General features: G+C 39.9%; 1 pseudogene; it reads left to right on the top strand.

The window, feature by feature from the left end:
- The first annotated feature begins 1,390 nt into the window (after nucleotides 1-1,390).
- Nucleotides 1,391-2,333, top strand: LOC120603379 (ubiquitin-like-conjugating enzyme ATG3; annotated as a pseudogene).
- The last annotated feature ends 4,354 nt before the right edge of the window (nucleotides 2,334-6,687 follow it).

Raw genomic sequence — 6,687 nt, 5'->3', positions numbered from 1 at the left:
CCTTAAATTACAAGACTTAACGACAGACCTCTCCTTGCTCATTAGTTTATTTATAAAGAGGTAGCGTGCATCAAGGAATTTACTCATTTTAGGATAGCAGTGAATCACATGACTGTCACCATGCATGTGGTCATGGCATCCCCCCTTTCAATATTTATTCATTGACTTAAAGCAAGGTTTCTTGACATTTTGAACCAGATTAATTGTTTGGTATATTGTAAGATGTTTAACAGCATCCCTGGCCTCTATCCACCGGGTATCAATAACATCTCCCACACCCACACAAGTCACGATGATCAAAAATGTTTCAGGACACTGCCAAATATCCCCTGGTGGGGGAGGGGACGAAGGGCAGTAACATTGCTCCCATTTGAGAACCATCGCTTAAGTAAAAGGCTTGGCCCAATCTGTGGATGTTCAGAGGTTGAAAAAAGCTAATTCTATTCCAAGAGACTCCAAATTGGAAGTATCGCTGGGAAAATGAAGTTGAGAGTGTGGTTTTGGGATCCAGCTCAGTATTAAAACTACCTAGAGAAAAAGATAGGCAGGGCACATCTGGAGGAAATAGGCCTTGAAGGACGTCCAGGTAAAATATTCAGGGGTCTCTGGGAAGCTAACTCTAGCTTATTTGATCTTGAAATAAACATTCTGGAACATGCTGAAGTTCTGTATGTTGGTAAGCAATCACATTGCTGAAATCTCTAGAAATAGAAAAAAAAAAGTGACAAGGAGAGCTCCCCAACTGAGACCTCTAGGTGAACTCCCACCAGCTGACCATGCTGATTCTAAACAGTGCCAAGCTCAGAGTGAGACTGGCATTAACTTGACCCTACCATTAGCTGAGGACCATGGATCATATGAGAAACACTGAATGAGCACCGGATATGCTTCCAAACCAAAGTCGACTCCCCTCAAATTTGAGATCTGATCAAGGTAAACGTTCATCCAGGTGTGCCCAGAGCATTTCCAGTTTTAGTGTGCTGTCCTGACTCAATCATAAGAATTCCCCCTTCCACTCACAATGTTATCCCTCCCTGTTTGGACAATAAATTATATGGCTATCCTTAGTGACTTTCTGATTGGTCAACTTTAAGAACATATATCCCTGGGGAGGGAAACTTGTGTTTAATTATTTTGGTAATATTTGGAATATTTCACTTCTCCATCCAACTGCAAAGGATGACTTTCATAATTATAATGCTTCGGTTTAGGGGTTTGATAGGATTTTTGTATGTTTCAATATCCTCGTGCCCTGAGAATGGCAGAAGATGCTTTGAGGGCCTGCAGAGTTCTCACTCCATGTGGATGTGTGCATGTGACACAAGTCAGTGGCAGAGAAGACATCTTCTGACGCCTTGGTCCCTGTCTCAGCTACCCTCACCACCCCGACATGGGGCTGACCACAGTTCTGGACACAGAAATGTCGAAAGTGATTAACACGGTGACGAGAAAGACTGGAACTGAGTACCTGACCCTGGTCCTCAAGGAATCAAAATTTAAGGACACAGGTGTGATGACCCCGGAAGAGCTTGTGGCAGATGGAGATTACTTAGTCCACCACTGTCTGATATGGTAATGAGATAAGGGGAAGAATGAAAGTGAAGGCATACCTAGCAATAGCAAGAAATTTTTGTTAACCAAAAATGTGCCATGCTGGACATGGTGCAAACAGGCACAATAGTCATGTGATTTGTAAGTTCTCACTAAAGAAGATGACGATGACAGGAGATGGGGAGATACGTTGTCACGACATAGGGACCTGCAAGAATAATCAAAGCAGTTAAAGTAATTACACTGGAAAGAAAAGACAGTATAAAACTCCAAGTTTGCTCAGCATTCTGTGAGGAGGATGAAAAGAAAGATTTTAAAAAGCTGCAGCTCCGGAAGATTATGAAGAGAGTCGATTTTGGGGACCAGATGAGGCTATTCTAGCTGCAAGGAAAATAGTAGAGGCTCGTAAAGTGAAAACTGATATCGGAGGTGAAGGTGATATTTTGCAAACCAGAACTTATGACCTCTACATAAGTTATAAATATTACCGGATGCCATAGCCATGGTCGTTAGCTATGGTCAGCAAAGGCAGCCTTTAACAGTTGAGCACATGTATGAAAACATCAGTCAAGATTATGAGAAGAAACAATGATCATTTAAATCACTATTATCTTCCACTACCTCCTATGTGCTCAGTTCACCCATGCAAGCATGCCGAGGTGATAGGAAAGTCAATGAGACTGTTACGGAAGGAGGGATGTTCATATGTATCTTCTAATTTTCTTGTACAGACAGTCATTCCAACAATAGACTATGACTACACAAGACACTTCACAGTATAACAAGCAGAGCATACAGCATATCCTAATTATTGGTTCTGATTTTAATGATCATCCCATAGATGTGACCATTGACCATATTCACCAATGTGTACAATTTCTCTAATAAAGGGACTTAAATGTTTCTGCATTTAATTTTAAAATGTTTTATTACTCCCCCCCCCCCCCAAAAAGTCGTATGTCCCTATGAAGACCTTATGGACTGTCTTCTGCTGTGTTTCTTGCCTCAGTTCAGGCACTTCCATTTCACTTGTTATTAATGAAACCTTACATTTTCAATGCAGTCTGCTGTTGTCTTTCTGTCAATCACAATCTTCTCATGGATCCTTCACAAAATCTTTTAGTCTGATTTACACATTCAGAAACCTGACCACATGGTAAGCGAGAGAGCCAGACTTCAAACTGAGATCTGCAGTCCAGTTCTCTCCTGGACATCACCCAGAATCTTTCCCATTAGATTAAAGTCAAACACGCTGGAAAGATCATGTAATAAGGATGAGTGGGCCAGGGGACCCTGTGTCCCAGCCTCTCTCTTCGACACGTATCTCGGCCTCAAAATGACTCAAAACCTCAACTCTGAGAGCTGAAAACAGGCAGACCGTGTCTGGGTGAGCCTATTCAGCCCACTCACACCAGAGAAGGATTTTAAGAGGTAGAGAGACCTGGGAAAGATTTACACTTCAAAATAAACCAAGCAATTTGGTAGGGAATAATGATCAACAACTAAGAGTGGGCAGATCAGCTAAGAATGTAAAATTCTGGATTCAAAATTATGCGGCAACTTGAATATTTATTAGGAATAAGAAAATAAATCACAGCAAACTACTTTTTCAAACAGTGACAGATAGCACTAACATCACAAAATCCTGGAAACTATTATTAATTAGCACACTGATGCAACTCTATAATAATTCTTCCTAACTTTTGTTGGCTGTGTACTCTTTCATCTCCTCCTCATTGACAATAAACTTATAATATCATTTTCTACAGAGAGAAAAGGAGGAAATTCAGACTGTCTGAATTTTTTTCACTCTGGCATGGTATAATGAAACCGGTTTTTTGTTTGTTTGTTTGTTTGTTTGTTTGTTTGTTTGTTTGTTTTTCAGCCTCACGGATTCATGATTGGAAATGCCACTTAAATTTTTCCGATTTTTTACAAATTTGAGAAATCATCTATCAAGTTTATTTAATATATGAGCTCTGAGATTTTAGTGGACTTCAAGTTTTCTTGTGCAATAAGTAAACTTAAGTACTATTTGGACTGTCAACATTCATGAAGCAGAGTTTTGGAAGGGACCCATGCAAATGAGCCACCCTGAAGTTTAATTGTCACAAGCTTCTCAATAAATCCACATCTAACTGGTTTACAAGGTCTTGCCTTGATGGTCCCAGGGTACCCTTTCCAACACATTACCTGTCGCATCTCCCTCGATCAGGCTTCTCCAGCCACTCTACCTTCCATATTTTCACCTAATGTTCATGCCTTCTTCCTAATGCCTGGTCTTTGCGCAGACTGGGCCCCCTGCTTGGAGCTCCCCTCCTACTACATAATTCTTTCCATTTCACTAACTCCTTCAGATTCTCTTTTAGTCTCAGTCATCATTCACTTCTGAATGTCTTCTCTCACTATGTCAAATCCCTTATCATAAGTTTTTTTTAATACCATCCATCTCTCTCTCTCTCTCTCTCTCTCTCTCTCTCAAAACACCAGATGTAAACTTATATGCTGTCATAAGATTATTAGATTAATCTCTTTCTCTCCCAAGAGAGCTCCAAGAGGGTGGGGACCACATCTGGTTTTGTCCTCTCCTAGTATCTCCAGTGTCTAGTACACAGTCTGGCCCATAGTAGGGGCTCAGTAAATACTTGCTGATTGAGTCTAGATGACTAAGGGAAAAGAGACATGAATTGAAATTGATCAGTGATCTCCCTCTCCCTGCGAGAAAAAAATCAAGAAAACAAAGTTCGGTTTCCTTTTGGCTTCATTTCACCTGAGTCAACTGCCTGTTGGTGAATCTCTGATATCGAGCCAGCCTCCATAAAAACATCTTCATGCTAAAACATGCCTTTTGCACTTTGAGAAACCACAGGTGTTGCTATAAATACCAGAGGAAATCAAAATTTGAAGTCTGGGGTGAAAAGAAATGTGGTCGAAATGATTAATAAAATACCTCAGGAAAGGAGACAGATGTAGCCGAGCTTTGAGGAGAAGTTGAGGTTGGGCAGCTGTGTTTTCCAAAAAGATCAAATATGCCTTGTCCCATCTTGAGATGCTGGCCCACACTCCACACCAGAGCATGCCTTGTGGATGGGTTTTGCTCTGTCTATATAGAGAAAACATTGGCTTCTGCAAAGATCTCCCCCTCTGGCCTATTAGTCCACATGTCCACCATTAGAGGTGCCTTTCTTTTTATTAGATTCTGTATTTGTAAGAGTTTTGACCCAGAGATATCCAGTTCCATGCAACTCCTTGTGCTGAAGCCCAGCCCTTTCTGACTCAGTGTCTCTCAGTCTCTGAGCAATGCTGATAAGAAGAGGGACCCTTAGCCCACCAATGTGTGGGATCTGAAATTATATGTGCTACCCATAGATTTCAAATTACAGGAGACCCAGATACCCACATATACGTTCCTTAGCTAGTTCTTTCTTCTAATGGAGGACGGTTGGGGGATTTCAAGTTACATACCAATTTTGTTGCTTGTCTAGGGTGGTACTTGAGAAAGATTTCAAGTTAAGTCCAGGCTCAATGAGGACAAAATCGTGTTCGATTAGCAATGTCTGCCATGATCAAGAGAAAGGATGATAATGGCCGACATGCCATTTGGTTTCCCTGTTCTAATTCCTAACATTTGGTCTGAGATTTATGATTGGACCTCAAAAGAAACAAGGGCTGAGTCTAGATGTGGAAGATAAAGTGTACAAGATGAGTCTGCAACATATTGTCAAATCAGATGGCAAGATGCTATGGAAAACCATATGGTCATGTCGAAAGGACAAAGGAGTCAACTTGAGTCTCTCACTGGCCAGACACAGGAGAATTTAAATCTCAATAAAAGAACAACTGCAAAGGATTGAAACCCATTACCTACTTTAAAATCCGTGAGTCCAAAATGATAGTAATAATAAAATAAGCTCGTGGGTTCCCTACATCGAATACAAGAGAACAGACTCATTATTTTGAAAACTAGAAAATAAAGGGAAAGAATCAAGCATTAACTTGACTTTCCTATATAAACTATATCTCAGAATGACAAATCGTTGATGGGGAGAAGATTTTCTTTAAAAAAAAAAAAAAAGATACAGATAATGAATGAAAAAGGAATGGTGGAATTAAAATTATTATTGCTTAAAATGATTATCAGTGGTTCTACTGATAGTCAACCAGAAAGATAGTCAGAAGATAGTCGACCAGGCTTCCTAATAGAAGTACACAGTACCATGAAATATGAAGTACTCTTGCCAGGAAGCTCAACCTGAATCTTATCAAAACTCTAGATCTAATTACTAATTTACAGGAAATGCCAGGACAAAGGAACATGTTTCCCCACACCACTAAAATGCCATCAGCAAAATGCAGACTGTAAGGAACTCTTTAAGACAAACAACATGTCATGTTGTTTTTTTCAACATGTAATTCTCAAGGAAAAAAAGTAGGTGAAAGAGATTTAAAAGACCTATGAACCAATTGCAGTAGATAGAGCATATTTGGACCCTGATTGAAACAAATTAAAAAATTACTTATATGATAAAATTGGGAAATATAAAAAGATTGAATAATTAACAACTGTTATTTTTATTTTTGATATAATCAAAGCATTTTGATTTTTAAAAATAATCTCTATGTTATAGAGATACATACTGAAGCAGTTAGAAATTAAATGATATGATACCCGGGGTTTGCTTCAAATTAATACAGGAGCAGGGAAGGAAGTATGCGGAGGATACAGAAAAACAAGTTTGGTCAGTAGTTAATTTTTTAAGCTAAGAGATGTGTACGTGGAGGTCAGTTATACAAGCCTGTCTACCCGATCTCTGCTTAATATTTTCCATAATTAATGTGTGCATGCATGTGCGTACACACACAGAGATACACAGAAACATTAAAAATTAATAGCAGTGGCCAATTTTGCTCCAGATAGGAAGTAAAAGATGGAACTGAGCTAGGCAAAGACAAGTCTGAAGCAAGCAGAGTTGGTCCAGAACATGGCCTGCCTTGCAGAAGAGGCAGATCTGGTGCCATCTAGAACCATGAGGACCTCTTGGAGCTGCACAGTGAGTGACTCAAAAGCCTGGGCCTTGGCATTAGGTGGGTCACTCAGCTCTATCACTTGGTTACATAGAGGTGATCCAGTGTCCT

The sequence above is a fragment of the Pteropus medius genome, unplaced genomic scaffold, assembly GCF_902729225.1.
Source record: "Pteropus medius unplaced genomic scaffold, Ma_sr-lr_union100, whole genome shotgun sequence".
NCBI classification, from domain to species: Eukaryota; Metazoa; Chordata; class Mammalia; order Chiroptera; family Pteropodidae; genus Pteropus; species Pteropus medius.
This window is presented reverse-complemented; position numbering and strand designations above follow the sequence as displayed.